The sequence below is a fragment of the Palaemon carinicauda genome, chromosome 37 (assembly GCF_036898095.1).
Source record: "Palaemon carinicauda isolate YSFRI2023 chromosome 37, ASM3689809v2, whole genome shotgun sequence".
NCBI lineage: Eukaryota > Metazoa > Arthropoda > Malacostraca > Decapoda > Palaemonidae > Palaemon > Palaemon carinicauda.
The window spans coordinates 7,981,784-7,992,287 of NC_090761.1; positions in this window are offsets into that span (position 1 = coordinate 7,981,784).

Below are 10,504 nucleotides of genomic sequence, written 5' to 3' on the forward strand. Positions count from 1 at the left end.
GATTCTCCTCTGTCCCCATACACCTGACAACACTGAAATTACCAAACAGTTCCTCTTCATCCAAGGGGTTAACCACTGCACTGTAATTGTTCAGTGGCCACTTTCCTCTTGGTAAGGGTAAAGGAGACTCTCTAGCTATGGTAAGCAGCTCTTCTAGGAGGACACTCCAAAATCAAACCATTGTTCTTAAGTCTTGGGTAGTGCCATAAACTCTGTACCATGGTCTTCCACTGTCTTGGGTTAGAGTTCTCTTGCTTGAGGGTACACTCGGCCCCACTTTTCTATTTATTTTTTCTTCCTGTTTTGTTAAAGTTTTTTATAATTTATAGAGAAAATATATATCTATTTTAATGTTGTTACTGTTCTTGAAATATTTTAGCATCCCACCTTTCCAACTAGGGTTGTAGCTTAGCAAGTAATAATAATAATAATAATAATAATAATAATAATAATAATAATAATAATAAAAATAATAAAAATAATAAAACCATTAGTAACAGTAGATAAAATTTTAAAACTCGAAGATTTATTAATTTGAAAAAATTCATAATAATAGGGGAAAGATTCAAGAAGCATCACCAGTTCAGCAATAAATATATTAATTACTTTTGTAAAATTACGAGTGGTAGTAAGGAATACCAGAAGGTTAACAAGTGGAAAAAAAGGGTTATATTGAAAAACTCTTACTTTAGGAGAATTCAATGATTGCTATTACGCTTCCTCGGAGCAAACAAAACATGGATATATATAGTTGCCCTTTTGAGAAGAAGAAAAAGTAATACTTGACCAGATACCGTAATAGATAGTGTATATTTAAAGGTTTGAAAGGCCAGTCATGAATGGCAGAGGCAAGGGCCAGTGACATTATCCTAGCAAGCAGGATAATGCCCTAAAGACTCACTATAGGTATATACATTAAATATACATACATATATATGTATATATATGTATATATATATATATATATATATATATATATATATATATCAATGTGAATTCTCTCTCTCTCTCTCTCTCTCTCTCTCTCGTGTTTAGTACTTGTGTGCAAAGGACAGCTTTCTCAGGATGCTAAACTCCAAACTCTGTAGTATACATTATCACACTTTTAACATTTGGCTGAAGAAAAAAAAAAGGTATTTAAGTCGGAATGGTTGTCGCTCCTCAATAGGCGAAGATTTTAATAGTGTTCTATTTTTTTCCTTTTTTTTTTTTTTTTTTTTTTTGCATTAGAATACGCTACAATATCCAAATCAAATCCATGTTTACTGAATTAATTTTCAACATTACATATCAAAAACTAAAGTATATTTAGATGGAAACGAAACTCAGATCCTTCCTGAATGACTTTATTTTTAAGACTAATTTATAATGATATACAGTTTAAAAGAAGACAAGATAGTTAACAGGGTAGTTATGCTTAATGAGTAGTAAGTATCTGTAAACACAAATATAACCTCTTGTAATAGGTAGTTATCAACATAAATACATAACACCTTTTCCCCTCGCGAAAAAGGATGAAAGATTAAAGCAAATAAAAGGATAAACAATCAATAATTAAATGGTGGCATAGCTTCGAATAAATAATACAAAACATGCATAATATTATTAATCATTTTACATTCTAAAATAGTCAGGTGGTCTACTTTGTCTGCTAGACCTTCGAAGTTTTGGTAATTCAGATATCGATCCATCAGGTGAATCATCAGAAGGTTTACCATTTTCATTTCCCGATAATTTTTCTGCAGCTGCCGCTTCCTTTTCTTCTACATTTGGGATTTCATTCTTCTCTGCACGTGCAACTTCATCACCTAACTCTTCACGAGTATTTATGAACTCTTTTGGTAATGGCGGGTCTGGATAGCTGATCAACTCTGAAAAATCACGTGCTAAGAGTTCATTTTTGCTATCTTGAGAATCATTGGAGATCAGTCTCATTTGATCAATATGCCTCTTCCATACTAAGTTACCGTCCACTTGTACATTGTATGTACATGGACCCAATTTAAAAACCACAACTCCTCGAGTCCATATGCCCTTCTTGGTATTTTGACAATAATCCCGAACCAGTACCACGTCCCCTATATCGAGTTCCCTCATTGGTTTCTCGTTCTCTGAGGCTTTTCTTTCAATTCTCTGAGATGCATCTGGGTGTATTAAATCAAGGCGAGTGCGCAACTGCCGACCCATGAGCTCTGCAGGCGTGCGCTTTGTTGTACAGTGAGGTGTAGTTCGGTAAGTCAGTAGAAATTGACACAACTTGGTATTTAAAGATGTATTACACGATTGCAATGTTCTCATCGCCCTTTTCATTCCTTGTTTGAATGTTCTTACTGTATTTTCGGCCTTCCCATTACTGCTTGAGTGATAAGCGGGTATCAGTATATGCTTTACACCATTTTGGGTCATGAACTCTTTAAATTCCTCAGCCACAAACTGTCTTCCATTATCAGACACGAGCTCTACACAAACCCCATGCTGAGCAAATACCCGCCGCATGATCTCGATGGTATTCATAGTTGTAATTGATTTCATTGGGTGTACTTCTGGCCATTTTGAAAATGCGTCAATCATAATGAGGTACATTTGTCCCAGGAATGGTCCTGCGAAATCAACATGTACTCTTTTCCACGGACCGGAAGGGCATTTCCACGGATTACCCTCAGCACGAGTCGGCATTGGCTGAGTAGCCTGACAAGCCGAGCACCCTTGCACAGTGTTTTCAATATCTTGATCGATATTCGGCCACCACACATGCAAGCGAGCTAATCCCTTCATCCTAACAATCCCTGGATGACCACCATGTAGCTCTTCTAAGATTTGAGTTCTATATCTAGACGGTATTACCACCCTGGCACCCCATAGAAGACATCCCTCTTCAATTGAAAACTCATGCTGACGGCTATGGAAGGGTTTCAGTTCCTGTGCAACGTCCTCAGAGTCTGGCCATCCATTTCTTGTGTAATATAAAGCTCTAGCCAGTACAGCATCATGCAAAGTTTCCCTTGCAACAGATTTTGCAGTTACAGGAAGAGAGTTCACCTGGTGCCTGTTAAATGCAGTTGCTTCTTGTGTCCAGTTTACAAGCTTATCTGATGCATCGGAGTCACAATCTGGTAAAGGCAACCGTGAGTGCATCAGCATTTCCATTGTCACTTGAACGACGTAATTCAATGTCATAATCATAAGCTGCTAACTGTATAGCCCAGCGTTGTATTCTTGCAGCTGCAAGGACTGGAATGCCCTTCCTGGGTCCCAGAATGTATGACAGTGGTTTGTTATCTGTAATAAGGGTGAATTTACGACCATATAAATATTGATGAAACTTCCGTAGTCCAAAGATGATTGCCAAACCCTCACGCTCAATTTGGGAATAGTTACGTTCAGTGGGTGTTAACATCCTTGATGCATAAGCAATTGGTCTCTCTCCGTTACTGGTGATATGGGAAAGCACTGCTCCAAGTCCTTTGGGTGATGCATCTACTGCCAACGTCACAGGTTTACTCAAATCATAGTGCACTAATACTCCTGTTTCAGTGGTCAGCATTTTTTTAATCTCGGAAAAAGCTCTTTCACACTCTACTGACCAATGCCATTTTCTGTCTTTATGCAGTAATTCAGTGAGAGGCGCTGCGACTGATGAGAGATTTGGCACATAACGACGGTAATGGTTTACCAGCCCCAGGAAGGATTGCATTTCAGACCTTGATTCTGGCCTTGGTGCATCCGTGACTGCTGCAATGGCATCCTCCGTCATATGGATACCCTCTTCATCCACAATGAAACTCAAATATTTCAAGGAGGGCTTCATAAATTCACATTTCGACAAATTACATTTTAACCCATTGATGTGCAACCGCTCAAGTACCTTTTCAAGATTGTGTAAATGTTCAGCTTCGGTTCTCCCAGTAAGACTAATATCATCTATGTTGCATCCACAAGGTACTCCTTGCAGAACTTTATCCATTAAAGACTGAAAAAGTTGTGGTGCTGCTGAGACACCATATGGTAAACGGGTATATCTGTACAAACCAAGTGGTGTGTTGATTGTGACATATTTCCTAGATTCCTCATCTAATTCCACTTGCTGATAAGCTTGTGATAAATCTAACTTTGAGAAAGTTTTTCCACCGTTCAGTCGCTGGTAAACTTCATCTGGATTTGGCATTGGATGTTCAGGGTTTTCCACATAACGATTTATGGTGACCTTGAAGTCACCACAGATCCTAATAGAACCATTGTCTTTTGAAACTGGCACTATCGGTGCCGCCCACTCACTATATTCAACTTTCTCAATAATTCCTTCCAATTCTAGTCTTTTAAGTTCTGCATTCACAGCATCCCTGATTGCATAAGGAACTGTCCTCGCTTTATAAAAGATTGGTTTTGCATCCTTTCTTACACGAATATGAGCCTTTATATTCTTGGCTGTACCCAGTTTACCATCAAAGGCATCACCATATTTCCTTAACAGTTCGTTTAACTTTGAGGTTTTCAGAGTACCAGAATATAAATGATTTACAGCTAACTTTTTCCAGTCAAATTTAGCAAAATGCAGCCAGTCCCTACCGAATAAGGCAGGTCCATTCCCCTGTACCACATACACTGGCACTTCCTCCACTCTGTGTCCATGAACTTCCATAGTTATGTAACACATACCGACAACTTCTATTTTTTCTCCCGTCATGGTTTTCAGCACAATATCGCTGGATTGAAGTACTGTTTTTTTCAGATGTTTAGCGTAGAACTCTTCACTGATCAGTGACACAGAAGCTCCTGTGTCCAATTCCATATCAATTGGTATCCCATTTAATTTAACTTTCACTATTATCTCTGGAACCTTATTGTGCCTTGCTTTCATTTTCTTAACACAGTATTTCAATGTATGCACCAATTCATCCTGCAGTTTGCACTCTGTAGTTTCTTCTTCCGAGCCGCTGATCTCCTCCTCTGCCCTGTTGACCGTCGATCGTTTCCTTCCTTGTCTTCCATATTTCAAATTTCGATTGACTGTGGTGTGATTTTCCATTCGGCACATTCTCCGAAGGTGTCCTTTTTTATGACACCCATTACACTCAGTATCCTTATGAAAACAAACATCAGCCTTATGGTTTGTCTTCCCGCAACGATAACACTTGAGAGAAGCTGTCGGCCCAACAACTTTGTTTACCTCCTGAGTTTGACCCTGAATCTTCGTGACGTTTTCATCAGCCATTTCCTGACTTAGCGCAATCGAAAAAGCTTTCTTTAAGTCAAGCTCCTGTTCACTTAATAGTTTCCTCTGTGCTGAGCGGTTGGCCAATCCAATAACAAACAAGTCTCTTAAAACTTCCTCTTGAAACGCACCAAACTGACATGTTTCCGCCAATTTCCGTTGCTCCGTTGCATAATCAGTGATGGATTCTCCTGGACGTTGTTTCCTATTGTAAAACTTGAAACGTTCAGCTATCAGGATGGGTTTTGGGTGGAGGTGATTTTTCAAAAGCTCAGTAAGTTCTCGATAAGTCCTTGATGAGGGCTTATTAGGGGCAAGCAATGTTTTCAGAAGTCCATATGTAGGAGCGCCGACGGCGCTCAAGAAAACTGCCCGTTTCTTATCTTCCTCTGTTGTCATTTGCTAAGCAGAACTGATCAAACCTTTCGACATAATATTCAAAGTCCTCGGATTTGTCATATGCTGCTATATTACCCAAATGCGCCATCCTTAATTTTCCCTTTCGTGAGTCAGTTCCTCGTCGCCATTGAAGTATATTTAGATGGAAACGAAACTCAGATAGATCCTTCCTGAATGACTTTATTTTTAAGACTAATTTATAATGATATACAGTTTAAAAGAAGACAAGATAGTTAACAGGGTAGTTATGCTTAATGAGTAGTAAGTATCTGTAAACACAAATATAACCTCTTGTAATAGGTAGTTATCAACATAAATACATAACAAAAACCATTTAAAATAATCAGGTAAGGTATGTTACTCATAATTAGATATTCAACCTCACCGAATTTAATTTCTTTGTTAACAAATGGATATGAACCTTTTATAATGATGTTACTGTTCTTAAAGTATTTTATATTAATTGTTCATTATCTTTCTTGTAGTTTATTTCCTTGTCTCCTTTCCTCACTCGGCTATTTTTCCCTTTTGGAGATATTGGACTTACAGCATCCTGCTTTATCAACTAGTGCTGCAGCTTTGCTAATAATAATAATAATGATAATAATAATAATAATAATAATGATGATGATGATGATAATTTGAATATGCTATTTTCCCTGTTGGAGCCTTAGGGCTTATAGCATTCTACTTTTCCATCTAGGGTTGTAGCTTAGCAAGCAGCAATAATAATAATAATGATAATAATAATAATAATAATAATTTACAAAGCAATTAATTTTCACCAATTTTTTTTTCTTATATTTTAAGCGTAAGCGAATAAAAGAAAGTAGCCAGTTTCCAGTTTAACAAGTGTTAATTTTGATACTATTTTTCCGACCAGAGTAAACAGATTAGCTTAAGCGGCGAAGGCAAACCTCTTGCTGCTATTTTTAACGACCTGTTTCACTGTTATTTTCCACGAGCTCAACATTCCTCAGTAGGGGTTAGCGCCGTTAATACACTTCAAGCGGATCTTCCTTACATAGTAAAGAGAAAGGTTCCAGCTATATACAATTTCCAGTCACGCTGAGCGGCATTGCTAAACGTTTATCTACTCGCCCTCCCCCGTCCCTCGGGTAGGGGGGAGAGAGAGTCGTCATACCCTGGTGAGGTGGGGGGAAGGTTGAATCTGTGTGCATATATCTTTCTAAATATTCTCCCCGTCCCTCAGGTAGGGAGAAGAGTGAGTAGTCATACTATGGTGAGGGGGTGGGATGGGTGAATCTGTGCGCATGTGTGCGTGTGTGTATTTTAATAAATATTTAGCCGTCATTTTTGTACGGGTAGCATACACTATAGTTCATTTTTCTTAGTGAGGCAGATTTGCACCGACTCGCAGGGGTGCCCTTTTATCTCGGAAAAGTTTCCTGATCGCTGATTGGTTGGACAAGATAATTCTAACCAATCAGATAGGAGGAAACTTTTCCGAGTTAAAAGGGCACCGCGGCGAGTCAGTGCAAATGCACCTCATTAAAAAGAAAGAGCATAGTGAGATGTATTAAACATTACTCACAGCATCCATGAGCCTTAGCTGCTCATTCTATTTTCAAAATTTTTTTCGACTTACTTCCATCTTGCTGTTCAGCTTCTCGACTTTTACTTTAATGCATCTGTGGGCTACACATTGGTGCTGAATGACCTCCCCAGGCCCAGTCCCGGGCCTCAGGCCTTGAATCTATAAATCCAACAAGAAAATATAAACAAAATGTATATAACATAATGTTGGCTTAAGCTAAATATGTATTTTATGAGATGAGTACTGGTTTACTCAATTGGCCTTCGAGCCTGGCTATAAGCCATTGCCGTTTGCATCTGAGAGCTGACGTTTTATGGCCTATTTCAGTCATTTTTAAAAGCCAGGGCTGTTAATCATAAGGTAGATTCTCCGTTTTTATCTGGTGGCTGAAATGTGAATGTATGATGCAGCCTATTAGATATACGAACAGAATATTTTTTTTTTAGATAATATTTATTATCTAATGTGCCTTTTCTGAGTGGGGATACCTTAACATGGTGAAAGGGTTTTTGTATCGCCATGATCAGCAAAGCTATACTAGTCATGGCCACCCATACTAGGTTGGTTAGGTGTGAGTGATCCAACAAAAATCCCCCACCATCACCGATCCGCACTGGGCAGCGTGGTGATGAAAACGGCCCAAACACCAGACATGAATAAAAATATATGAAGCCCTCGTGCTGCAGTGGCCCAGAAACGGTTGCATTTTTTGTTGTTGTTATTGTGTCTTTTATCATCAACTAACCAAACGTTAGGCTGTTCTTTCTCATGTGTATAAGACGTACTCTGAAGGTGTACTTCAAAAGTTACGATATCAAAATGTGCTGAATAATGTGGCACAACGGGCGGTGTTATTTGACACTCACGTGAAATGAGAAAAACGTGGTAGGCCTGATTGTTGGAGAATGGGTGCCATATATGACCTGGAGAGTGTTATATTTTTTTTTCTTTTACTACAGTGAATACATAGACGAAGCCTTGTACCAGATACTTTTACAATAGACTGTTCTAGTTTGAAGACATATTTAAGACATTATTCAGATAAGTTTGTGTTATTTTTCAGTGTTAATTGCAGATGTGCTCTACTATGTTGGCCAGCTCACAATGAACCTATCTCTCTCTCTCTCTCTCTCTCTCTCTCTCTCTCTCTCTCTCTCTCTCTGAATGGACACTTTTCGGTCACCAGTAGTATTTGAAGAGTGTTAAAGCTAACCACTATTGGTCGTTCTCGAGTCCGTACGATGTAAATATTTGCTGCCCTAGTTCAACCACAAGACAAAACAGTTCCCCGCACGCATTACCAATGAGCATAAACGCCACTCTGGTTTTGCATGGCATGCTGCTGCTCTGTTTACGATTCATAATTCTTTTATGCGTTTGCTTTCCTACTTATTGTTGTGGTATTTTTATATCTTTAGTTGCTTAAGCTCTTAGAAAGCAGCAGGATCTGCCAACTCCAACGAGAAACGTAGCCTTCTCGTTCATCTAAAAAATCCATCCAGTCCTTCATTGGACTCCTAACGCACACTATTATTATTATTATTATTATTATTATTATTATTAATTGTTAAGCTACAACCCTAGTTTGAAAAGCAGAGTGCTATAAGCCCAGGGACCCCAACAGGGAAAATAGCCAAGTGAGGAAAGGAAACAATGAAAAAATAAATATTTTAGAGTAACATTAAAATAAATATCTCCTATATAAACTATGAAAACTTTAACAAAACAAGAGGAAAAAAAATTAGATAGAACTCTTCCTCTTTTTTATATAGTTTATATTGGAAAAAATTTATTTTAATGTTACTGTTCTTAAATTATTTCATTTGTCCTTGTTTCCTTTCCTCACTGGGCTATTTTCTCTGTTGGGGCCCCTGGGCTTATAGCATCCTGCTTTTCCAACTAGGTTTGTAGCTTAGCAAATTATCATTATAATAATAATAATAATAATAATAATAATAACTCCAAAGAATTCCAGCTATGCTTTTTTAGTAGATTTTGTGGACAGAGACAGACACTGATAATGAACAAAGTGGCAAGAACAGGCTTTATTGCCACCTGGACCTAACTTTTATTAGAGGCTCCATCAAGGCAATTTTTGCCTCGACTTGTTTTTGTATTGTCATCACTTTGATAGGCCTGGTTTATTTAAGCAAGACCTGATTCAATAGTTCCATAATTTTCAAATTCCCACAAGTAGGCTATAATTTTTTTTTTATAAATTTTCAGCGAAACTTTAGTATACTTTACCACTATCATGACATTTTTATCAATTCCACAATTCATCACTTATTTTATTGACTGCCTTGTTTAACTAATCATTTTTACATTTGATATTGTTGGTAGGTTTATGTTGCTATGGGCTGATTTCAACAAATTTTGCACTTTTTAGACCCCTATTTTACGACCATTTCCAGACCGTCTTGCGATAAAGAAAAAGTCTTGCCATATTAATTGTTTATTGATCCTTTTATAATCTTATCTTCTCATAACTTTCTTCTCTTTCTCAAGACCCATTTGTTGAGCTGTCTTGGTGATATGATAATCTCCTCTTTTATTATAAATAGAGCGTACATATTATCTAACTTTTGTTCAAGTATCAAAGTAGCTGGGGGGAAGAAAGGAACAAGGAATATTCTTGTCATGCGGGAAACCTGTGACACTTCATAGTTTTTTTTTTCGGATGTGATTTGTTTCATTTTTGTTCCTGTGCGTTTTGTTTTAAATCAGTCGTTTTCATAACATTGCTGTTGTCCACATTTTGTGAGGTGGACGGGATTGTTGTAAGGATAAAGAAAATTGGACCATGGTCACTTGTAACTGTTCACGAATCTAAAAGCTTCGGATATCGTTGCTTACAATGAAAATATATTACTCCTAGTCCTATCATCCTTCTCCTCAACAACAAACAATGAGAGCAGCAATAGCAGAAAAAGTGACAATAGTAATGACTTTGGCCGCAGTAGTGAAAAAAAAAGCTTCTGTGACTATAATGTTCATCCAAGTACAAGGACGGCATTATCTCCCTTACAAGTCATGCTTATGGCATTCCCCGACCTGCACAAAACAGAACGCGCACTATCTTTGCGAAGGGAATTGTAAAGGCGAAGTTGATGTTCGTAATTAGCGGATAAAGAGCAACATGGAGAACAACCTCTTATACTTAATACACTGATTAGACCCTGTTCCTAACCCTTTAGTTACCTCTTTTGTCTTTTCTCTCCCTCTCCCTCTCTCTCTCTCTCTCTTTCACCCCCGTATTCTTTTTTCCCCCCACTATTTCCTTTTTCGGATTATTTGCCCGACTCGGAAAGAGAGCTGACGTTGCTGGCTTCTTG